Here is a 26424-nt window from a genome sequence, read left to right as displayed (position 1 = left end):
CGGTCACGCGGAGCACGAGCCGCGGTCACGCGGAGCACGAGCCGCGGTCACGCGGAGCACGAGCCGCGGTCACGCGGAGCACGCTCTGTGGTCCCCTTCATGTTGACTTAGGAAGGCGGGGAATGGGATGTGCGCAGGAGGGAGGCTGGAGGGATCGCGGAGGAGGGATCGCGCAGCGTGAGCCGCAGTCCCACGGAGCGCGCTCCGCAGTCCCCTTCATGTTGACTTAGGAAGGCGGGGAATGGGACATGCGCAGTAGGGAGGCTGATGTGGTCCCATTCCCCTTCTTCCTGAGTCAACATGAAGGGGACCGCGGCTCACGCTGATGACGTCACCAGCCTCACCAGCCGTAAAGCTCACCGCACATCACTGTTCACTACTATGTGGACTCTGATATTTTGTCAGTCAAGATAAGACCTCAGCGCAACTGCAATATTATGACTTCAGTTTTCAATCTTATTTTTATTCCAAACTGCTCTACTAAGAAATTGCTGAGTAATCTTATTTTTACATAATCCTAAAACGAAACATTTCTCCTTAAATATTTTCTTTAGCGTTCTCTAAGTTCAGGAAGATCTGCAATAAAGTTTAGATTATGAAGGCTTTTGAAGTTTTCCAGCAATACCACATTACTACAATGGCCCAGGAGTAGGGTAGTAGCCTTGTTGCATTTTAATATGTACAAGTTTGAATTCTTTTTGTGGCTAGATGGTACTTGGGAAGTGTCCATTGAATTGTGATTAATGTTGTGAGAAGATACCACCACCCTTCCTAAAAGAATGAAATATGTTGAGGAATATTTTTAAAAGACAGGATAAATTATTTTCCCTAAAAGAGAAATAAAAAATCTTAAGGGAGACAGATATTCAGCCCCAGCTCCCTGCCCCCAGCAGATATTTTGTGCCCATTAAGAATGACTGGGTCAGCCTATCTACAAACCAAAGACCTTCAGCACCAGGGTGAAGAGATTAAGACATGACCCTTCAGGACATAATAGGATTAACCCACTAAGACACAGAGCTCACTACATTGCACAATCTCCTAAGGACATTGCATCACCCTCAGAAACTTCAACCAAATTTCTCAACCTACAGAGCCAGCTACATGGCTCTATTGGAGTCTGACAACAATCAATAGAATACATGTTCTTGCACAAGAATAGGAAGCTCAAATGCAAAGCCCAAGAGAAAGTATAAAACCCCCTCATTCTCAACTCCATGTGGTCAGCTGCACCATGTCTTGGTGGTTCTGTTCATCATTAAACCATCTTTCCAATCAGCCTCCAGCCTCCATTTTGTCTCCAGTGTCCTGGCTTGGAACTGAACCAGATGGATATTTCTTCCAATGTGTTAGTTGAATTGAATTGTGGTTGATGTAGTTCTGTTCTATAAGGTGACCAACCATCCTCCTTTAGGGAGGACAGTCCTTCTTTTGTAAGTTCTGTCCTCCCTCGAAAAGTGTCCTCCTACATGTCCTCCTTTTCGATATTTAAAGACTAATCTGTTGTGCGTTATGTGACGTATTTGTATTTGACATGACAATTTATCAAGACTCGGTATAGTGCGGTATAAGACGTGATTATGAGATGCATGCGCTCCGCACGGGAGACCTTGAGAGAGAGCGCCACATGCAAGTGGCTTTGTTTACTTCTTACCGAAACACAACATGGCACATACGCACGCAGTAGACTCACAGCACGTTGGCAATTGAATGACTCACGGTAATTATTTCTTTCTCAGTGAATATTCAATTATTCAGAGGCAAGTACAATTCACGTTTTATTAAACATTTTTTAATGGTGTTTTTTTTACTTCATCGCAAGTATATTGAACAGATATTGAATCTTGTGTTGAATTTTTATCTAAAGAAATGCTAGACATTAAAATAGACGACAATTGTCTCTTTGAAGAAATTAGAAGACTGGATGTATATTTAAATTCTGAAAAATTAATACAATGGGAAAATCAACATGTTGAAATTGATAAAAGATGGGTGGATATTTTCAGCCATTTCAAAAATGAACATATTCCATGTGAACATTTATTTATATTTGTTCAATTTACGTTGTGCTGCCCTGGAACTAATGCAGCAGTTGAAAGAGTTTTTTTCAATTGCTAATGATTTTTGGACAAGTGAGAAATCGAGATTGAATGTTGATACTCTAGCTGCAGCACTTGCCGTAAAATTCAATATGAAGGATATTTCTTGTTCAGATATTTCCAATATATTGTTAGAAGATGATACATTGACAAAAAATATTAATTCAATGGAAAAGTACTCATTTAAATAATAATTAACAGGCATGTAAGCATAATTGCAATATAAAATGTTGCAAATGTTTTTATTATGCATATATCATATTTTAGTGTATTATTGTGGCAATGAATAAAATATTTCTTTTATTTACGATATATTTTTTCCAATTTATTTGTCCTCCTTTTCATTGTAAAAAAGTTGGTCAACTTAGCATTTTGGACAATAGAATGTGTTTTGTCCTCCTTTTCATTGTAAAAAAGTTGGTCACCTTATGTTCTAGTTGATTTGCCTTGTCATCCTGTTACAAAGAGTTTGGATCCTCCTCCTGACTGGATGGTAAATTGTCTATTCTTCTGGTGGAAGCTTGTTCACAGACCAACAGGGTAGACCAATCAAATCAAAATTATCCCAAAAGCTCATTTCTCATTACTATACATATGATATTTCTTTACTGAAATAATAATGTATCCCAAAATTCTGCCTCTAGTAATATTTGAATAGTTCATTTGTCTAAGAACAAAATGTCAGAGCAAAATTGAAAATAATAGATATGGCACAATTCTACTGTTTTTGCTATGCTCCACATTTGTATACCAATATTGGCATATATTGATAGAAATAAGTACAGAAAAACTTGAAAATTAATTCTTCATGTCTCTCTGTAGCCAGAATTAGGCGATCATAATTGATATAGCTTTAACCATACCAAATTCATACAGACATTTACAGACTACTTTGCAATAGTTTCAAATCCATTCCTTTTGACAGATTTGGGTCGTTTTAATAGATTTTCTACTTAATTCATCTCCTTGGAGGCTAAATTTGAAGGGGATTTGAACATCCCAATTTTTTTAAGAGCAAAGTCAAAAGTAAAACTCCTTGACTGAGCCATTAATAAGTATGGGAATATTCTTATCTGTCTCCCAAAATAATATACAGAAGACTGGGACACTGAAATCAATTAACTTAATAAAAATCAATCTTCCATTGATTTAAATACCATCTGGGTAGAATAATAACAATTAGTAAAACAAAATAACTACAAAGTGTTGGGAATTGTAATTTATGTATAACTAGTTGATAACCCAGTGTTGCCCAGGTATTTATTTATCCCAATCCTATAATATACAGGAAAAGGAATGAATTATATGCATAGTGTCAAATGAAAGTAATTTTATTTACAGGCGTTACAAATAATCAAAGCCTTGTTGAAAATGTCCGAAACAAACCTAATTTCTTATGTTGGATTTTCCCCCTTACCATAGAGAGCCCCCTTGTGGAGTACTATGAAGCCATTACCAAATCCACTGCAGTAGAAGCCATTTTAAGGCACAACAGGCTGTATCTTAACAGAATACATACCCCGAGGGATGTTGGGGTGTCTAACACCCACAGTATTTGTTTTGCTCAAGGCGTTCCAGAGTTATGCTGGAACACACACACTCAGCCATTGTGTGTGTGTGTGTGTGTGTGTGTGTGTGTGTGTGTAATGTTTAATATATGTAGAGCATAATATTCCAAGGCAAGTACCATGTTTCCCTGAAAATACGACCTGTCCTGAAACTAAGGCCTTGCCGCATTTTTCATGTGGGCAAAAATATAAGCCCCCTCTGAAAATAAGCCCCCTGGACAACCTCCCCTCCAGCCAGGCAGAGCACCACTCACTGACCTAGCGGTATCCCAAAGGGGCCAAGCCACAGGAGCCGGGGGGGAAAGGCGCTCACATTGCTTGGCACCTTCGGGATACTGCTAGGTTGGGGAGTGCCGTTCTGCCTGGCTGGAGGGGGGAGTTGCCAGCCGGCTGCTCCCTTGCGAGCAGGCTCCCAAAGAGCCGGGCACAGCCTCAGGGGTGAAGCAGCCATGAGATGACCACGCTCACGAGCAGCCACCCAGAAAACCCCCTCTCCAGCCGGGCAGAGCACCATTCACTGACCTAGGGGGTATCCCTAAGGTGCCAAGTCACGTGGCGCTCTGCCCGCCCCCCAGCTCCTGTGGCTTGGCACATTTGGGATACCCCCTACATCAGTGCATGGAGCTCTGCCCAGCTGGAGAGGGTGGTTGCGCAAGCACCTGTTCTGCTCCCAGCTCGCATGCCTCCCAGCCTCACCATGCCCTGGCCCAGCTCTCCCTGCAGCTACCGCCGCTGCACTCCGAGCATAACTTCTTCTCCGGCTTCCAACACCGGAACTCGGCTTCCGATTCTTCAAGCATCGGCCACTCTAGGAGTGCGCTCTATGGTTGTGGGCCTTTTCTTTTACCTTTTCTTTTTTTAAATTTATCTATTAATCAAATATTAATTAAAAAGAGCATTAAAATATTGAAATGCTAGGAAAATAGGAAAAAAGCAAAGTGATATAAAAAGATTGCTGCATTTAAATTAAAAAAGAAAGCCATGGTGAAAACAATATAAAGTAGATTATATCCTCCCCTTCCTTTCCATATGAATCCCCAACATGCAAGCCATCATTAAGAATTTGAATTTTACATCAAACATTACTCATTGTTAGTTTCTGTTGAAGTTTCTACAACCATATTGCAGGTATCTAAATTTGCCTAGTTCTGTGATACACTGCATATAAGGAGCCATTCTTGCTTGAATTTAGTAAAACTTGTCTTATGGATATATACTGTCATTTATTTATTTTTGTCATTACAACATATTCTCCCAATTTATTCTTCCTGTCTGGTCATTTCCCCACTTTTATATTCATTTCTCATTTATTATTAGAACAATTTCTCATAAAGTATTTTTTAAAAGTTAAGTAGAATGTCTGCTATAATTATTGAATAGTGACATCTCTAAATGTAATTAAAAAATAGTAAAATTACAGGTAGTTCTCAACTTATGATCACAATCGGGAGCAGAATTTCTTTTGCTAAATAGAGCAGTTGTTAAGTGAATCACACCCAATTTTACAATCTTTTTTTACCACAATTGTTAAGCAAATCATTGTAATTGTTAATGAAACCATGCAGTCATTAAGCAAATCTGGCTTCCCCATTGACTTTGCTTGTTGGGAATCAGCTGGGAAGGTCACAAATGGAGACCATGTGACCCTAGGATGCTGCAACTTCATAAATACATACTGATTGCCAAATGTCAGAATTCTGATCCTGTGATTGTGGAGATGGTGCAATGATTGTAAGTCATTGCAATTTTTTTAGTGTTATTATAACTTTGAATGGTCATTAAACAAATGGTTGTAAGTCAAAGATTACCTGCAGTCCAAAACCTAATACTATTTTACAAGAAGGGCAAGATGTTACTTTTCTTCATTCTAAGTAATAAAGCCAGATGGACAGTAAAATTTCAACTGTGGAGAAAAGAGAATCTCCTCTGCTATCCTACCTGAGACTAGTAGCATAGTTTAGTGTTAGCCCACATTGACTTCATTTTCTTTTAACCATGGACAAGCATGTTCTAACAAGACTAGCCTGGGGTAATAGTAAAGTTATTGATCAATACAACCCAGATTTAAGCCCTTATTGACCTATGGAAGCTCCTTGACTGATTTAGGGCCAGTAGGTCCCCCTCAACCAAACCCACAAAATCCAGTTGTGGTCATGGGGAGAAATGTGAAAAGGCAGTACTTTGTTTCCTGAAGTCTTTTTTATACAGCTCACTTCCTTTCCTCACCACAGCCCATTTTTATAGCTTTCTCCCACAGCAAGATAAGGGACTTGAAAGCAGAGTTCCAATACTTTAATTTAACTGGATGGGAAGGATCTTTTCACTCTTTTATTGTGTTTTAACAATAGTTTGAAATGTATTTTTATCTTTAGATGCAGCAGACTTCCTTTTATTGTAGTTTCCAGAGAATAATGATTCTCCACCAAGTATAGGTAGTCCTCGACTTATGACTGCAATTGAGTCCAAAATTTATGTTGCTAGATGAGAAATTTGTTAAGTGAATTTTGCCCCAGTTTATGACTTTTCTTACCACATTTGTTATGTGAATCACTTCAGTTGTTAAATTAATAACATGGTTGTTAAGTGAATTTGGCTTCTCCATTGACACTACTTGTCAGAAGGTTAACAAAAGGGGATGACATGACCTTGAGGTAATGCAACTCTCATACATATAAACCATTTGTCAAGCATCTGAATGTAAATCACATGACCATGGGGATGTGCAACGGTCATAAGTGTGAAAATGGTATTAAGCAGTGGTGGGTTCCTAGTGGTTCAGACCAGTTCAGCCAAACCGGTAGTGGTTTGGCAGCCTGGGTTGCTGGAACCGGCAGCGACTGAGGCCTGCCACACACCCAAACCGGTTCTCCTATGGCGGCGCCATCTTGATTTTTGGTTCTACGCATGCGCAAAACAATTACACAAATTTTATTTATTTTATTTTTAAATGCGCATGCGCAGACCTATCTATGTGCAAATGCGAGCACACGCGGAGCGTGCATTTGGTGTGCATGCAAGCGAAGCAATCAAATTAAATGAACTGTGCTAGGTCAAGGACTACCTGTAGTCAATTTCAATCTCTTCTTCCATTGAACCAGAACTGGACAGTGATACAACTGCAGCAGAATATTCCTCCCCATTCCCAATGTTACTTCTGGGATCATCACATATGATTATTTAGTCAAGGGAGACTCACCAAGGGCTGTCATAAAGCCCAGGTGTTTGTCACTAGTTGGTTACGTGATGAAACTAATGGGCAGCAAACTCTGAGGAGGAAAACCAACTGATTACATTTGACAGTGATTCACAACAAATACAGAATCAGGATTGGCATTGGGAATAGTTTATTTCATGCCATTTTAAAATGAATGAATTGCACTGACTTAATAGCGGGGAAAGGCCATTAGTTGTATCCTGCAGCACCGGATTATTCCCAGATCTATTATCTCATTCTCCCTTTTGAGGAAGATCAACCCAGCAGCTAAATAAAGTTTCTGAATTTATTCATGCTTCATTTTCCCACAGTGAAATGGGTGAATTTTAATTTCAATTTATTTATTTATTTATTTATATTTGGTGCTTCTAGACCGCCCCCTCTCCCAGAAGGGACTCGGGGCGGTGTACAGTCCATAGAGAATATCACAAAATACAATAAAAAAGTGAAATATGTACAGTTTGGAGGAGGTTAAAATGCAATTAAAAGAACTGTACAAGCTAATATAAATATAAATTTTAAATCCCTAAAACAGACACCACAAATTTAAAAACCCCTAAGATAGCCAGATAATAATACATTTGCCAGGAGGGACAGATTGTAATTATGCCAGACCTGCTAATCGGAACAGGTGATATTGTAATTATACTGGATTCCTAAAAGTAATGTATAAAATGAGTTATAATGCCCTTCTTTTTACTTATACTCTTCTCAGTCTGCTTTTATTTGACATTCAGAAACATTGCAGAAACATTGAAGGCAGTTAACTATATAGAGATGAAAAACTGTACAAACAGCAGAGACTAAAAAAATACAGTAACATATACAGTGAGTGGGTTGTGATGGTATTTGAATGACAAATTATTTTTCAGTTTTAAAATACTATAGAGAAAGCAAGTTGCTGACAAAACAGTGATGTGTCTTGCTTCAAATTAAAGACATATGTCATAAGAAACCAAATAAGTGTTTTTCAAATTATTCCAGCAAAGCTCTCCATTATGACACTCTTAGCAAATTAATACATTGCACTGCATCAATCTTCCATCATTTTCTAATCCAATTTCTCTAAGCCTGATGTGCTTGACTGCCACCAGTCTATCAGCAAAGTGGATGTTCCTGATAATTCTGGCAATTGAAGACCGATGTATCTAGACGGTACAGCAGGGGGTGAGAGAAAAGAATATCTATTCTATCTAGGACTGTTAGAAACACATCCAAGTCACTCAGTTTCCTGAACTTGTTTGTACATTTATCTACATTCATGTGCAAACTCAGTCATTATCAATATGACTAAGTATACATTCGTTTCTTCATTGCTGGGCAAGGCAATATTAATAAATAACTTAAATGTATGAAATAACTATTGTCAATTGCCAACAACAGAGCTGTCACAACACAGCACTTTCGTCTGCAACCAGTTCACATAGCAATGTAGAAACATAACAGCTTTGCCAGATCACACTAAAGACCTATTTTCTTAGCATATAGATTCCCATAATAGCCAACGAATGCCCTTTGGAAGGTCACAAGTAAGATAAGGAGCCAAAAGTCCAACTTCCATATATAAAACCCTCTAAACATAACACCTTCTTTTAAAGAAAATGTGCTCCAAGCTAAGAGTGTTTTTCACTGTCCTTTTCTAGTTCTAAAATGTCCTTTTCATAGATGGGATACCCAGAAAGACACAATGTTCCCAAAACAGCTATACAATTGAATTACACAAAAATGCTGCAATACTATTTAGTTTCAATTCCTCTCCTGAACATTCTTTACCAACCTGACAAATTGATTTGACATCTTCTGTGAATCATGTTCTCAAAACATTTCCTCTTCGGTATAGTCTATTCAGTCATCCTTCCATATTTATGGGGTGGGGGAGGTATGATAGGGAGAGAAGACATTAGATCAATCTACTAATTTGAGAGGATGCTTTTAAGGTTCCTTCATAGTCTTGTTTCATTACCACAATATAATATAGTTTACTCCCATTAATTATAACATTATATTAGGTTAATTTATGTCATGAACTAGTGGAGGGTAAATCTGCATGTATAATCTCTGTGGATAAAGAAAAGCCCATTGGATCATATTTCACAAGTTATACCTAGAGAAATAACATTTCATCTTTTTCTGTTCTAGAAATCTCACAAACACATTCCTAGCATGAAACTTTAGAGGCTGAACTTAGTGATAAAAGTGTAAAATTTTGCATATAACTTTAATTAAAAATGTGCATAAAGAGAGAAGGGACCTAAATATGATGCCATGAAACTTTTTACACTTACACTAAATAATACATTTTATTGGGGAAAATAGAAAAATGTTCACTTTTCTTTAAAAAAAAACCACATATGAATGTAACCAAAGAAATACTATCTACGTAATAAAAAAAAATGTCCATGATTAAATGCATTCTAAAAGGATCTTATTTTATGAATGATATAAAATATATATTTCATAGATAAACCGTCAATAAAAATATTATGCAAATGAAACCAATTTCTGTGATAGCCTAGTGATTGAATCTTTTATGCATATTTTCTGAATAAATTTGTTACGTTCATAATTAGTAATTTTTCCTTAAAAAATTATTTACTGTTCTTATAAGTAAACATAGTAAATTGGAAAGGATTATTTATAACTTACAGCAGTACAGCAAGATGTACTAAATAAAAGGCAAGGTTGTTAAGAGCTGTAGTGAAAAACCTGCTCTCGGTGTAATCACCAAAATAAAAGTGTCAGTTTCTTCTGGATCAGTGACTTATTTATGGAACTAATTCCCCATATCCATTTAAATAGAGCCTGTTTTGATCAACCTTTGGAATCAACCGATAAATTAGGACTACCGTATTTTTCGGAGTATAAGACGTACTTTTTTTCCTCAAAAAAGAGGCTGAAAATCTGGGTGCGTCTTATACATCGAATACAGCATTTTTTGCCTCCCAAAACCTCGCCTCTTCACCAAAATAGTCGTGCATACCCTTATGGAGGCTTTCAGAGAGCTCCTGGGGGCTGGGGAGGGCAGAAATGAGCGAAAAACAAGTCATGTTTTGCCCCTCCCCCTGGCCCCCAGCAGCACTCTATAAACCTCCATAAGGCTATGCATGCAATTTTTTTGACAAAAAACGGGCCCATTTTCGCGGAAAATGGGCCATTTTTTTGCTTGGTTTTGCCCCCCTCCCCCGGGAGCAGTCTACAAGCCCCCCCCCAAGAATATTCATGCCTTTTTTGGGGGAAAAAACCAGGCCCGTTTTTGTGAAAAAAGGGCCGTTTTGGGGAGGTTTGCAGATTGCAAAAACATTTCCCCCCCTTTTGGAAAGCTCTTTAACTGATTGATGAGAATTACATTGATCAAGTACTGTGCCAGCAGAAACACCTACCTATCTACTGTATTTCTCTCAATCTCTATTTCTTTATCTCTATCCCTCTACCTACCCACCTACCTACCTACACACACCCTCTCTCCCTACCTATCCACTGTATTTCTCTCTCTATTTCTCTCTCTATATATCCCTCTACCTACCTACCTACACACTCTCTCTCTCCCTCCCTACCTACTGTATTTCTCTATCTCTCTATTTCTCTTTCTCTCAATCCCTTTTTCTACCTACCTACCTAACTACTCTCTGTCTCCCTACCTACCTACTATATTTCTCTCTCTATTTCTCTCTCTGTCCCGCTACCTACCTACCTACACTCTCTCTCTCCCTATCTACAATATTTTTCTCTCTATTTCTCTCTCTCTCTCCCTCCCTATCCTTTTATCTACCTACCTACCTACCTAACTACTCTCTCTCTCCCTATCTACTGTATTTCTCTCCATATATATTTCTCTCTATCCTTCTACCTACCTACCTACCTTCTCTCTCTCTCTCTCTCTCTCTCTCTCCCTCTCTCTCTCCCTTTATCTACCTACCTACCTACCTAACTACTCTCTCTCTCCCTACCTACTGTATTTCTCTCTCTTTCTCTCCCTGTCTATTCCTCTATCTACCTACCTACTTTTTTTTAAAGTTGCCTCTTCAAAACCTTGGTGCGTCTTATACTCCGGTGTGTCTTATACTCCAAAAAATATGGTAATTGAATTTACATAGCTTTAAAATTCAGTCTATCAAAAGTAGTGTTACTTTTTAGCAATCATTGAACTATTGGTTATTAGATTTAAAATGCCTGTAAAAACTGCTATTAATAAAGGCAACTGGACTTTTCAAAAACTGCTATTAATAAAGGCAACTGGACTAACAAGCTTCTTGGATGAGAAGGAAAATGTCTTAAAGGGGGGGAAAAGTCCAGTTGCTTTTGAAAAAGCACTTTTGGGACAAACATGATTTGGATGACTGAGAATCACCATAGACATTATGATATTAATAAATAAATCAAGAATCTTCGAAATAATCATGTCAGTAAAATTTTATATAAGTAAGCTACCACTATAAACATATAATACTTCTGCTGAGAGATTTATATTGACTACCCATAGGTTTATGAGAACTATTCAAATGAGTTGTATTCAATAAAGCCCTAGATGACTTGCATCATATTTATCTTCAAAATAACTTTCTCTGCCTGAAAACAGCCAATGTAATAGCGACAAGGAAAGCAGTCTTAAGAGTCAGGTGCCTCAAGGAAGAATTGGGAAAGGCTCAAAGGGCCGTAAGCACTCTGAGCACTGTGGAGAGATCCCAGAAGGGATAGCGGTGAACGACTTGAGGGCTTAGATTGGAAGCCCCCGTAAGAAACTACGCACCTCAGGGTGTCTGCTGAGCGATTGGTGTGTGCCGTATGGAAGCACGGTGGATAACGCAGCTACCTGGTGCCGCAATGTATTAGGGGATAGACCTTTATCAAGGCCCTCTTGGAGGAACTCCAAGGTCTGTGGGAGCAAAGCTGCAGTAAGCTGAATTTGATATTCCATACACCAGCGAGCAAAGGTGGCCCAAGTGGCATCATAGATTCTGGTGATAGAAGGGCGTCTGGAGGCTGGAATTGATCTGATGACCTTGCTGGAGAACCTGGCCCTCTTCAGGAGATCCCTCTCAAGTGCCAGACGGTTAGTTTGAGCCACTGGGGCTCCGGATGGAGAACCACCCCCTGGCTGAGAGAGACCGACTCCTGGGGAATTCTCCAGGGGCGTGCAATGGAAAGGCAGGTCAGGTCGGCGAACCAAGTCCATCTGGGCCAGTAGGGTGCCACCAGGAGAACCTCCGCCCATTCCTCCAGTATCTTCCTGATCACTCTGGGAATGAGCGCCAATGGGGAAAAGGCGTAAAGCAGTCCCAGAGGCCAGGAACAATGGAGAGCGTCGACACCTTCTTCCTGGGGACACTGAAACCTGGTGAAGAAGCGAGGGAGCTGGGCATTCTCCAGAATGGCAAATAGATTGACCAGGGGATGGCAGAACCTCCGCGACAGCTGATGAAAGAGTCGTGGATGCAGATGCCACTCCTAATAATTCAGGGTGGTCCTGCTCAGCCATTTGTCTGAACATTGTTCACCCCGGAGATGTGCTCCATCTGCATGGATTCTAGATATCTTTCCGCCCATCAACGGATCGCCTCTGCCTCTAACATGAGAGATCTGGACCTGGTACCCCCATGGCGGTTTATGTGCGCCTTCGTTGCTATGTTGTCGGTAAGTACAAGGACATGCTGGCCCTGGATGTCCCTTTGAAAACTTCGAAGTGCAAGTCTTACTGCCCTCAGCTCCAACCAGTTTTATTTGTGGGTGAGTTCTTGAGCTGACCACTGTCCTTGTGCAACTTTGTTGTGAAGGTGGGCTCCCCAACTGAATAGCCTGGCATCCATCATGATGGTCAGTCGGGCAAGCTCCTTGAAGGTCCCTTTAGTCAGAGCTGGGGACTGCCACCACCTGAGGGAGCGAATGACCTTGGGAGGAAGCCGCACCCTGACTGGAGAGTTGCTGGCATTGGCCCTCTGCATTGGGAGCAGAAACTACTGCAGTTCTCTCATGTGCAGCCTCACCCAAGGAATTATTGATAGACACAATATCATTTTGCCCAGTAATTGCAACAATGTGAGCAACTGTGCGCTGGGGGAGAGGCGGACTCTCTGGGCAAGTTCTTGAAAGCTCGCAATAAGGTCCTGAGACAGGCATACTTGGCAAGAGGATGTGTCTATCACCGCTCCCAGATGTAAAAGTCTGGTGTCGGGAGTCAGGTGACTTTTCTCGAGGTTGATGGTAAACCCTGAATCAAGATGTCATTGAGATAGCATTAGAGGCGGATTTGGGAACCTGAAATAGAATGGAATAGAACCCCCTGTGCTCTTGCCCAAAGGGAACTGGTTCTATGGCGCTGATCTCCCTTAGATGACAAATCTCGGCCTCCATGAGGCCTTTCTTGGTGGGACATTTGGGAGTCAGACAATGGATAAAGTGGCACGGGGGGGGGGGGGGGTAGGAATTCCAAAGTGAGACCGAATCGAGTTGTTTGAAGGACCCATGTATCCGAGGTAATCTCCTCCCACCCGTCGGCAAAGAATTGCACCCCCCCATGGGAGGGTTGGGATGATGGTCACGTATTCCAATGAAACGGTCTGTTGCCAGACCCTCCTCGAAAGGGCTGACAGGAAAAGGGCTGGTGACGGGCCCTGTCCCAAAATGGCTGCCTATCTTGAGCGCGATCCATTCCTTGTGCGTATGGACGCTGAAAAGAAGAGGCACTAGATTGAGGGTCAGACTGGCAGGGTGTCTGTCTGCGGAAGTAGGAAGGAGACCTATGGTCCGGTTTACGGAACACAGAAGGCATCACCTGGGGGGCTGGTTGCACTATCTGGGGTGCAGGTGGTTGCACCTCACGCCTCTGTAGCCCCTCGGCTATGCCCTGGGAGATTGCCTTGGCAATTACTTCATGCATCTCCTCTGAGAGACCAGGGATTTGGTCTACCACTGGGAGGGTCCCCGCCACAGTGGGCCTGAGTGCGGAGTCCATAGCCAGGGGAGCAGGTGAGGGAGATCAACTATGAATATAGCTGCATACTTTCAACTTGAAGTATATGTCGTACAATACACAGAATTCTGCATAGGCTACGTTATTTTCTCCATAAATCCCTACTATCACTCCAAAGGATTTTGGAATGAATTTACTCTTACTATTTGTGTCAATTTGGAATATCATCCTCATAAATACCACTGTAAATCTCTCTCCCTATAAATTATATTTCCAAATATGAAAAATACCCAAATCTATTTGAATTGCATTATTATGGAGTTGTGAAGTTTTACACTACATTCCTAGATAGGTACCTGAGATAATAAAGGGTTTATCAGGAATTATTCATTGGAAAACCGGTAAATATAAAATTAAAACATGAACATTGCTATTAGGTACCTCTGTAGTGAAAAGGGAAAAGTCTGTGGATTAACTTTCAAAATATTAGATAGAATTGACAAAAGCTTTATTCAACAACTCCTGCCAGACAGGTAGACTAAAACTCTTAGAATTCTGAAGCAACATGTCTAGAGATACCATCAGGCTCAAGTAAGCCAAGCTGCCATTCTACTCGCCAGACTTTCCCCAGACTTTCATGTATCATCAACTTGTTTATACAGGTAATTTCATGAAAATATATTTATATAACAATCTAACTGTAAAAATATAGATTTAAGTAATTTGCAGTCCAAGAAAAAATATTTGTGCATGTTGAATGCTGATATACTAAAAGCTCATATTTTAATCATAGTCTTTAATATGAAGCTTTATATTTGCATTATTTGACTACAGTTATACCATCTGCCATAGTGAACTCAGTGTGCTTACTACGGCTTCTATATGCACAGGATTGCATTACTAGTATACTATTAATTTATAATTATGAACACCAATCTTTTCAGGAAAGATATAGTACCCATTAAGTTTCCATATATATTGCATTTACATTACAATAGACATGGAATATAGGTTTAATACTGAAAATGCAATCCTAGTAATGTTTATAGAAAATTCAGTCCCATTAAGTTAGTAAGTTTGAAAGCTAATAAGTAATATCATTATCTAAATATTTTATAGAGCATTTTTATTATGTTTAATTCAATAGCTACTCAATTTTTAAGAAATCAGAATGTATAATTATAGTAATAATTTAGTAAGAAGTTATATTTAAAACAATAACAGTTTCAATAAAATTATACAGTCCTCCAAAATCAAAATATGGCTTTATATTTAAAAGTAATATATAAAGAACAACTGATATATTTAAAAGGAGATAAAAGTAAATCTTCCTAACAGAATTGTAAATTGTATGGGTTTTTATATAGCCACACCATATTCAATTTTATTTTCAATTTCAATTGATGCTCTGCTTATACCAGAGACAAAAAACTAACTTTTAAAAAAATTCATTATTATTTTCTACTAAAGATGTATTTTTAATTTTTGATATTTAATAATTGAAACAAAGTTTAATTGCTATTTCTATTCCTAAAGTTTTAAATAATCCAATCCAATGGGGTGTGTGCATGCGTGTGTGTGTGTGTGTGTCTGTGTGTTTGCATGTCTGTGTGTAAAATTATTTTTATTGATGAAATATCTCAGTGAGTTCAATAAGCTCCTACAATTAAGTGGCCTTATTTCATATATTAACAACGAATTTAAATTTAAAATACATTTCCAAGGGAGATAATGTTATTTCTGTAGCTTCCTGTCTTCCAGCATAAGAGATATCCAAGGTTATTTATCTTGATTATTACCTGAACTAAACCGAATGGTACATGGTTGGTACAAAATGATCTTTAGATGACTAATTATCTATAAAAATCCCTATTATTGAATACCATATGATCAGTGAATATTCAAATATCGATCCCATTTCATTATACAGTATAACGATTTGAGGTATGGCTTTTTTTTTTCTAAAGTGCTTCTTAATAAATAAAAGTTGATACTTTAAAAAGTGACATGGGGTCCCATGTAATTATTTTTATGGAAGAATTGAAGATCTATAAAGATCTGTATGCTATGTTTGCCACTGACCATTAGGAGTGCCATGCACTAAATAAAAAAAATTAAAATCATAGGAGTCACTGTGCAATCAGTGTTATCTTGTACTGAAATTCATCAGGCATAGATAGAATCCTTATGCCTGAGGAATTCCACTGCAAGGACAAAGCTGGTCCTCATTTAGTGCCTTCCAGTGGTGAGTAACAAATATAAACAAGGCTATAACACTCCCACAAAATTTGGGAGGGGGGTTATTGAGACCTTTAATATGAGGCCCAGATAAGACTAATAGTTATAATACTTCTACTCTTAGAGAGTAAGTAAACAACAACAAAAACAACAACAAAAGCTGTACATCCATTACATCTATCAGTGTATGGCTGATCAGACCAGATAATGCTCAAGTAAATAGATTAGTGGATTGATTTAATAAAAGGTTTCTGTACATGGTACATGTTCATCCAATGCCAATATACAGCTTTAACTATTACAGAGTTACATACAGTCCAAGGGCTCAAGCTCATAGCCAAGTTAAAGATCTATTTGCCAGTCCATGAGAAACTCTCCTGCATACAATTTGCAGCTCCACTGGTAACTTCTCTGCTGCTAGAGGCAAAATGCCAGCAACTGGTGCTGTCCTTATTTTCAGGGGATCACGTCATGTAAAACAGGATTGAAACTTTCTAAAATGTCACATATTACATGTTTAAATTCAACTTTTGAGCACTAATAATCCAATGTACATTTGCTTTATCTGTAGGAGGTTACAAAACAGTGGTGGGATACGACCGGTACACCCCGGTACAGACGTACCAGTGCCTGCTGGGAGCACTAGGTACCATTCCGGTACGGTGCTCCATAGGGCCCACCCGCCTGCTTGCCTTCCTCACCTGTATTTGAGCCGATCGGGGCTTTCGCGCACGGAGCGTACGGTTCCTGTGCAACGCTCTGCCAAGCAGCTGGAACGTTGGTGGACATCCAGCCCCATTGCAGCATACCGGGATCTGGAACCCACCACTGTTACACAATTACTTTTATCAAAAAGTTATGGTATTTCAGAGTTTGAGCACCTTTTCCTTTAGAGATCTTAAGTATCTTTAAACATCTTAAATATCTTTCACACCAGACTATTTAGATATGCTTCTCAAATGCAATTGACTTCTCATATGGTCTGGGATGGCACCTCACTTATAAGCCATATTTTGTGTAACTCGAAAGTCCAATGTTATTGAAAAGTAAGTAGAAAGGATTAAATGCTATTTGAACAATAGACCAGAAATCTATCTGCAATGTTGTTTAAAATTTAAAAATCCACTGAGCCATACACCCAGTTGAATATTGTAGCTCAGAGGTCTGCAGAATTCTGTATCTGGCAATCGTATTCTATCTAACATACATTTCATTAGCCACAACTTGCCAATGCTATAGAAATAGTTCATATTAATATAATGACAACAATTATCACTTCAGTAGCCCTAACAGCTATTCTGGATGCAATTTAAAGAACTAAGTAGAGTCTAATTTGAATGACTATATCACTTCCCTTATTCTATTTAAACTCTGAACAAGCAACTTACTGACTTACCTCAAATCCATTTTCCTTTTCTTCCTGTTTCCAAATGTGCTTTTAAAAAACAACTTGTTTAATGAAGAAATCTGAAGAATTTGGAAATTAGCATTTAGTTCCAAAAAAGGTACCAAAATTAGGCTTTGTAAACTAGGGGATTTGAAAACTGTGGAACAAGGAAGTTTAAAATATGAAGATTTACATCCTCCAATTCCCTATATTCAGTTGCAAAATCACTTGATAAATAATTGTGAACATAAAACTAGTACAAGAACCAACTAGAAATACTAATAACCTTTATTTTTTTAAAAAAATGTTTAAATACTGTTATTTAATATTCAGCAACCTGCATAGTAGTTTGTTCTGATGCTTGAAAAGAATTCTGGCAATTCAATTTTATATATATGTACAAGCAAATATGCTTTGTTAAGATTAAAAGATTAAATGTCAATGCTTTGAATACAATAAGAAATTTGAAATTTGTTTTTTTAATTAGTTTGATTGACTAACAAAATCATTTTCAAAGAGGGTAACATTCAGATGTCTGCATCTGAAGCTAGATGATAAAAATCAAAGATCAGATCATTTAAATGAACTTTGCACTGCAAACAAAACACTGTTCCTGGTTTTTGGATGAAAGTAATGACTACAGACCAAAAATATTACAAATACTACAAATACTTCAACTGGCGGTCTCTTTATTACTTGAAAAATGTAAGTAAAAATAAGTATAAGTAAACATTGAACATATAAATACACCCATCAATTATCAAATTGATTATAAAGAGGGGCAACATAATTGAAAAGGAAACACATCACTATACATCTTTGAAGTGCGGAAACCAGCAGAATCCTTTAATTACAATCTTAAGAGCCATAGCTACACAAGGAAGGAAGAATTTCACAACTCTTGCTTGTGTTAAAACAGGGAATAGCCTCACTATTGATTGAATTTGGAAAGGTACTCCAGGAAAAAAAGAAAATCACAATCTATATTATATAATACCTTACTATGCTGTACGATAGTATTCTCCACTACACACTATACTATACTATTACTTAGTCGACACATGAAAATGAGCAAAATATATTGCAATCTGGACAACATTTATACAAGAACTTACGTTGTAAGCATTATACTTCGTAAACATTTTTATTTCTCTCAGATACATTCTTAAAACAATTCCTGGACTCTTCAACCTCTCATTTAAGCCATCTAAGAAAGTAGCTGGTATCCAAACAAAATTAAAATCTCAGGATATATGAGGCTTGGAAGTTTATCACTCTTGCTCATTATGAAAGGAGTTACTGAAGAAATTAATCTTTCTCCTGGACAGTCCACCTGCATATATAGCAGGTAGGGAAAGAAAAAGGAAGGCTGAAATAATAAGAAACAGGTAGGGTCAGATTTTCAAAAAAAAAGACTTGACATGTAGTCAACACATATTATCAAGCCCAAATGGGCTAATTAATACAAATTAAATTTTTTTTAAAAAAAAACAATACTTACTTCCAGACATGAATGCAACTCAGAAAAAATTGCAGAGTTTGTCTTCCAAACCAATTTAACCCCACTTTAACAGAGTAAAATATTCAAAAGCAAATTCCCAATTCCTTGCACTTTTATCAAATGTTTCTGTTTCCACATACACCAAACCAAAATGAAATCACTTGAATATGAGGTAGTGGTAGGGAAGCAGTTAGGTATCACAACTGACTCCATAAGAAATGGATATCTTTCAAGACCAAACATGCCCAGTAGAGAAATCCACCCCATGAACTAACAAATCCAGAACAATGGCTAACACAAGAATGCCAATGCACAATGCCTAGAAAGAAGGCTTGTCACCCATAGACATATTTTAACTCCTTCAGTGCTACTCTAATAAAGGTAGTGTATTAACTGATTTTTGTTGCAAACAAACAATAAAGTCTTGTGTTTCTGTAAATTCTTTGTTCTGCTTCCCATGCCCAGCCCTGCCAACAAAGTCGAAATCTAGAGGGTTCCTTTCAATGTATTTTCCAGTTTAAGGGTAGTGATTGCTCAGAAAGTGGATCTAGGGTAACAGCCTTCCCTCAGTACCTATGCAGCCTCCATACACACCCTATTACAGACCAAGGATTGCAGAATAACTACGCCAATTTAAGCATTCCCCAGGAATGGCTTAACCGCAGCACTTCACCATTAACAAGATCAGCCCCACCTATCTTTCCACCTCTTGGGGGTTTTGTTTAAAAAGAAAACCTATGAAAAAAGAGTGACTGGATATTAAAAAAACAATTATCCACCTTAACCTGTGCCTCTGAACAGGGAGAGCGTTGCTGCCGAGACCAGCGGATCGATGGAGGAAGTCGCCGCTTGCAACCCTTTTTCTTACTTACCTGCAGACCCGTTTCTTTAAGGAACTACCTAGCGAACCTCCTCCACGTCCCGGCTGGAGACTCCAGCTTTATCGGACTTGCATTGCTTACAAATTCCCAATCCGTCTTCAGCATCCAGTGGCAGGGGGGGAGGGCGAGGGGGGTGTCAAGGGTGAAAAGTAGTTGGCGGAGGAGGAGGGTGGTTACTTCAGGTGGCGGGAGGGTTACTTTTATTAAATGATTATTCAAGTATTGCAGCGGCTGTTTCTCAGTCTTCTGAGGAGAGCAGACTTCTATTGCACGAAAATAAATCAGGAGGCAAAGTGGAGAAGGTAGAAATTAGAAATTTAATTTGTTAGCCGCACCCTTCAGCAGTAGTTCAGGAGTAGGAACCGATGTGCTCACCCAATTTCCCAACTGCAACCTTACAAAACGCAGAATAGAGCAGGCAGGAGACGAAAAGACAAGTTAGAACCGCAGCCTGGGCTGCTTCCCGCCCTCTCAGAGAGCAGCGACGCTCCGATCCTCCGAGGGAAGGCGAGAAACTCCGCGGGAATGGGTGCGTGTGGGTCCAAGCGCGCACAGAGGCATCCCCACGCTCAGTTATTTCATTTCGGCCGAATTTTTAACACAGAGATACCCTTTAGGCTCTTCTCCCTCCGACCCGCTGACTGCTTTTTCTCGACAAAAGGAAAGTCTTCCTTCAGCCGAAGCCGGCTGTCCACACTTCTCCAGAGGGCTGGCCTCTCGCCTTCCTCTTCCTAGACAGCCACGTTCGACAGGATCTCCTCTTTTCTTCCCACGCGGGAGCGAGGATGATCAGTTGGGCTGAAGCTGAAACGGAGGGGGGAAATGGAAAGCGGGTTCCCTCGGGAGGTCGCGGATCCCTTAGAATGCTTTGTTAGGCTCTGGACACATCGCCACAGATTCTTTTGGCTAAACCAGGTGTCAAATCCCAAAGGCCCCGCCGAGTCGAGACTGGCGTCGGGTCTCGGCTTCACACTCGCGTCCTGCGCGGCCTCGCGTCGGAGGGGTTGGATAAGAACACCCAACTCCCGCGTCTCCCTTAGGCGGAACGGTTCCAGTCTTGGAGCGCCCCTGAACAGACGCACAGAGAAAGTGATGAAGGAATGAGGCAGCCGTCGGGTCGTAGTCCGGGGAGGGAGTCGGCAAGATGAGAAAGTCGCGGCGCGCCTGGTTCCAATGCTTCCCTCTGAGGAGCTGGACGCTTTTTGGAGGCTTGACCTGTCCTCTTGGCAGGCGAACGGCAAGCCTTCGGAAGTAGAGCCGCAGCCCGCCGAGTGGTAAGTAAAGAAAGAGAGCTCGTCAAGCTCAGGCGGACTCTTTCGTTGCAGCCCTTCTTGCTTTCTCGACTGAAGCGAGAGCGCCTACTGGCGGCCGCAGCTGAGAAGCCGGCCGCGTGAAACGTTTTGCAAAAGACGGCCTCTGTCTCCCTCCTGTGTTGAGACGATACCGAAGTGCAGTGCGGGAACGCTCGAGTGAGCGCCGAGAATAGGAGGGCTGCAAAGTGACAGCCCAAAATCCCCTCTGAAAAATCTATTGCAAATCCTCCGTTCAGTTTCGCAGCATCTTAGCCTGGTCTATTGAGCATGATCATTGCCCACCGAAGCAGCTGAGTCTGCGTCTGTATAACGCAGGGAAAGTTGGGTCAAAAGAGGATACCTAATTTATTTGCGTGCATGTGCATTTTTAATCTGCTTAATAATAATACTTTATTTACAGTCACAGACCAAAACACGAACAGTACAAAAGGGACACAGCAGCCAGTCACCAAGAGCCCAACTAAGGGAGGTTACAGCTCTCTCCTCTAATGGTCACAGCTCTCAAGAAAAACCTGGAAACCTGAGAGGTGATGTACGAGGAGACATCCCCAAGGCAATGCACAAACAAATCACAGCCATCAGGTCCAGAAGGGACGATTTCAGGAAGAGACAGTAACCTAGATCTGTCCGTGCTATACATAGGGCAAAATAGAAGGACATGCTCCGCTGTCTCAACCTCGGCTCTGTCACAAGGGCACAGCTGCTTATTAATCGGGAGCCTCTTGAAACGACCATCCAGAAGTGCTGAGGGCAAGACATTGAAGCGAGCTAGGGAAAAAGCTCTTCTATACTTGGGAATGGTTAGGGTATAAAAATAGGAAGCCATCCTCAATCCATAGTTATTAACTTGGTTGAGAGTCAGGGGGGAGCAAGTTTTATTGGCTCTGGCTCGTAGATATTGTAAATCAATGTCCACGAGCCGTTGGACTATCCTAAATTGGGCATCCTTGAGGTCGTAGTTTCCCAAGGCATCCTCTGTGAAACCTAGCAGATGAAGTTTCTTCAGCAGCTCTTTCTCCCAGCGAGAAATATGGGAGTCCGTGAACACCAGGGAGAGGTAGCTGCCAGGAACTGCCAGAAAGAGCACCCGAAACCACCATTTAAAGGTGTTTATCCAGGCCATACATTCCACCGATCGAATGCCTAGTTCCAGGTATATCGGGGCAAAACCAACACAAGGGGGAAGACCCAGAAGTTTTCTAAGGAAAGCAGCCTGGGTTCTTTCAATGCAGTCCTTGAAGCCCCGTATCCATATGGGAATGCCATAAAGAGTTTGGGCCAGCGTTTTGGCTTTGTAAATGTGTAGGGCAGAAGAAATTAACTGGCCACTCTGGGTATAAAAGAATCTTAAAATCTGCTGGTGACTACAGGAGGCCGAGTTCAGCACCTGGGTTCGATGTCTAGTCCAGGCACCAGTGTTCTGAAATTGAATACCTAGATAGTTAAAATGGAAAACCTGCTTAACAGCATTGCCACTGATATCCCAGTTATACAATTTCCGGGCTCTAGTAAACACTAGTACTTTTGATTTATCATAGTTAATAGCCAAATAGTTTTCAGCACAGTAAGACCCAAATGCAGAAAGTAATCTTTTCAGTCCTGGCCTTGACAATGAAAGGAGAACCGCATCGTCAGCGTAAAGAAGAAGCGGGATCTTTGTAGTTGTCAGCTTCGGAGCGTGGGACTCAATATGTCCGATGTAACTAGCCAGGTCAGATAAAAATATATTAAACAGAAGAGGAGCCAGAACACATCCCTGCCTTACTCCATTCTTAATCGGGATAGGATTAGAAAGTTCTCCCTGCAGACCACACCTGACCTGGCTGGAGGTCTGATTGTATAGAGACCTAATTAAGAACAGCAAACGTCTGTCAATAGAACTTTTAAGCAGTTTTGACCACAACAAACCCCTAGGGACTGAGTCAAATGCTGACTTTAGGCCGATGAAAGCAGTGAAGAGTTTGCCACCTGGTATAGTAGTATATTTGTCGACCAGGTACGCTAGGGCAAAGCAGTGATCTAGTGTGGCACAGCCCGCTTTAAACCCAATTTGTTCAGCACCAATGATATTGGATTCCTCAACCCAAGTGAGGAGTCTGCGATGGAGGTATTTGGCATACAGTTTCCCAATAATGGAGAGCAGGCTTATGGGGTGATAGTCAGCTGGGTTGTTTCTATTTTCTCGTTTAAAAACTGGCACAATAATTGCTAAGCTCCAGGAGGAAGGTACTCTGCCAGAGGAATTAATATATGTAAAGAGTCTTGCCAAAAGAGGAATCCACCATTCAGGGTTGGATTTTAGCAGATCAGGGGGAATAGCACCAGGGCCAAGAGCTTTGCCTGACTTAAGTTCGGAGATAAACTTGGTGATCTCAGCATGGGTCACAGATTGCCAGTCAGGGGCTACAGGAGACAGCTGTGGGTCAGGCACGGTTGAACTTGCTGACGCCTGATAAATTGCCAAGAAATGGTTTTCCCAGTCTCTGTTAGAGATGCAGCATAGAGGGAGTTCCCGATGGCCCGACAAAAAGCTGGCAGCAATTTGCCAAAATAATCGGGTGTCCTTCTGCTGGATAGAGAGGAGAAGTAAATCCCACTTCTCTATCTCTCTTTAGCTTTCTTTTTCTTAGCAATTAATCCTTTGTACTCCCGCTTCAGGCGGTAGTAGTCCTCTGGCAGGCGTTGGTCCCCTCGGTTGCAGTAGAGCAGGTAAGCCCGTTTAATCTGGTTCCTAAGCATCAAGCAGTCTTTGTCAAACCAAGTATTACTTCGTGATTGATATAGACCACTCGGCCCACAGACAGCTCCAAGCTCCCTTTGGACACTGTTAATTAGTGATTCAAAGGCCAAGACTATCTCCGAGCCACTGCTTGCTAGTACCTGATTGTACAAGTTGAGACACTCCGGAGATGATAAAAAAGAGTGAAACTTTTTTTCAATATTGGGAGACCATTTGATCCTCCTTGTGTACGAGGCTACATAGGGGTCTAATATCTGAGGGCCCCTAGGGAGATGTATGTTTGAAAAAAACTCAATGATTGTAACCAGGGGGTAGTGGTCACTCTGCGTAAGGCAATCCACATAAAAAGCACGGACTGCCTCTCTTAAGGGTCGAGATACCAGTACAAAATCAATAACACTACTCCCACGTAAGGAACTAAAAGTAAATTCGCCAGCCAGATCACCTAGGGTACTCCCATTAAGAATTATCTTGTTGTGTTGGGCTGCTAGAAGGGCTAACTGGATGCCAGCAAAATTTGTTAATTCGTCCTTAGAATGTCTGGCTGAAGTCAGATGGCCTATGACCTGGAGGGTTTCTTGGGGGTAGAGTGCCTCTATCGCTGGAGGGACTTGAGCTCCCACACGGGCGTTAAAGTCACCCCCTATTAGGATGTACATTGCTGGGAATTTAGTTTCCATACAGGTAATATAGTTCTCCAGCGTGCCCCATTGAGCCTTGATATCGGCTTGCTTCCTCACCGGGGGAAGATAAACATTGAACACTAACAGTTTACTACGTCCTTTCTTAATTAAAAGCGCCATAGCTAAAGAGCCACAGGAGGGTAGTTCCACTGTCTCCACTTTCAAAGAAGTAGAGACCAAACAAGCTAGACCACCTTTAGGCCTCCCTGCCGTAGATTGTCTAATAGCGGCCAATGAGATGGCTGTAAACCCTGAAAAGGATATCTTATCACAAGCCCAGGTCTCCTGAAGCAGGATCACATCAAATGAGTGGATATAGTTGGCAAATTCTGCAGTGCCGCATCTTCGCCCCCAGCCTGCAATGTTCCACAAAAGGCACTTGAGTGTGCAGGGCGGGGGGGTAACCGGGTTTACCAGTCATTCTGTGTTAATTTTTTCCAGAGCACCCTTCGGATCCAAAAAAATACATCCATTATTAGATGGCAAGGTCATCCTCTTGGGAGGCAAAAGCAGGGGAAAAGAGAGGGGAGGGGAGCCTTGCTCGTGGGGCTGTAAGACTCTAAGCGCACTCCAGTTCGCACTTGTGGCATTGACTGGTTGCTTAGTTGGAAGGTATTTGGCAGTGTCATCAAGCAGGGTTTGAGTTAGCCCTGCGTCTCCAGGTTTATGAATTAAACTTTTTGGAGAAAATGCCAATGGAGTGTCTGCTGGTAAATCAGTATAAAACCCCTGAGGTCCAAAGGAATCCTTGTCAGAGATTGATAGACTCCGAAGCTTGGACTTAACTGCATCCAGACGCTCTATAATTTGGGCTCTTTCCGATTGAGGAAGCGCTCTAAAGGAGCCAAAGAGCTGCGTCTCCTCCTGGTTCCAAAAGCCGTCTTGACACAGATCAGTCCCATAGATAGGTGGAATCCCAGAGACATTGACCTGGGACCCATCAACCAAGAGACCTTGGGTGCCCTGAGCTGATGTCGCTTCTTTTGGGGCCACCTCTTCCCAGCTGATCAAATCGAGGGAAGCTTCCTGGTAAGATGTTTCATGCTGCAGGGGGCTGATTTGGCGAGTTGTAGGAGGAGCAGTTAGCCTACCGTCTGAGAGAACGCCAGCTGAGGGTTGTGCAGAAGTAGGTATATAGCTAATATATGGTGCATTGTCTGGGATAGCATTCGAAGTTGGCTCATTAATATATGCCACTGAGGATCTTTTGGGGGCAATAAGTCTCCTGCCACTCACAAGTTGTCGGTTACTCAAAAGTGGCTTAGTCGATATGTCTTTGAAGACTCTTCTTGGCAGGATGCCAAAGGATCTTAACCAGGATCCACTTCTGAACAGTAGTTTTGGAATGTTGACTCTGGAGCAGTATTGAGGGGAGGGTAAGGGTTCAACCTTCAGATCATCAGCTTTGAGCCCCAATAACTTAAATAGGTGACCCCTCGCCAGCTGTATTGAACTCCAGTAAGGTAATTTGCCATTAATGGGGCTAATGATGAGGGCCACCTGTTTTGGCTGTAAGACCAGGCGGCTATTCGCGTCATAGGATGCGGAATTCAGACTGTTAATAGAATTTTGTTGACCAAGATTTTGTTGGCCAGTGCTTTTCTTGAAGCTTTCCCTGGGATTTGGTAGGGAACACCTTGTCGCCACCACCGACTGCCAAGCGATCTTCCCAGAACACCCACTGGTAATCCAGGAGACTAAGTAGTTTAAAGTACTTACTATTCTATCAAGATGGAGCTGAATGCTCGCTGTAGTTTCTGCAACCAGAATGGCCTGACCTAGCATCTACGGACCCAAAAGGGCTGGGCAGCTCCTTGGCCAATGACCACACAAGCTAGTATGCAAAGGCACTGGCAGACGGTAGGAACCGGAGGTTCTGACTGGCTAGGCTGG

The 26424-nt window shown here is 41.1% G+C and overlaps 1 protein-coding gene across 2 annotated transcripts in view; it reads right to left on the bottom strand.

Moving 5' to 3' along the window:
* The window catches only part of TAFA2 (TAFA chemokine like family member 2), a 260303-nt gene extending 239197 nt beyond the window's left edge, over positions 1-21106 (bottom strand). The window contains exon 1 of one of the 2 annotated variants that reach the window (XM_081956695.1): positions 19787-21106. The gene's annotated coding sequence lies outside the window, so the exon portion shown is untranslated. The remainder of the gene's footprint in view (positions 1-19786) is intronic. The other variant, XM_081956696.1, reaches the window with a different exon arrangement.
* Positions 21107-26424: the final 5318 nt, after the last annotated feature.

Source organism: Natrix helvetica, assembly GCF_964273705.1.
Source record: "Natrix helvetica genome assembly, chromosome: 6".
Classification (NCBI taxonomy): domain Eukaryota; kingdom Metazoa; phylum Chordata; class Lepidosauria; order Squamata; family Natricidae; genus Natrix; species Natrix helvetica.
Note: the sequence above shows the minus strand (reverse complement) of the source record. Positions and strands in the feature narration are given on the sequence as shown.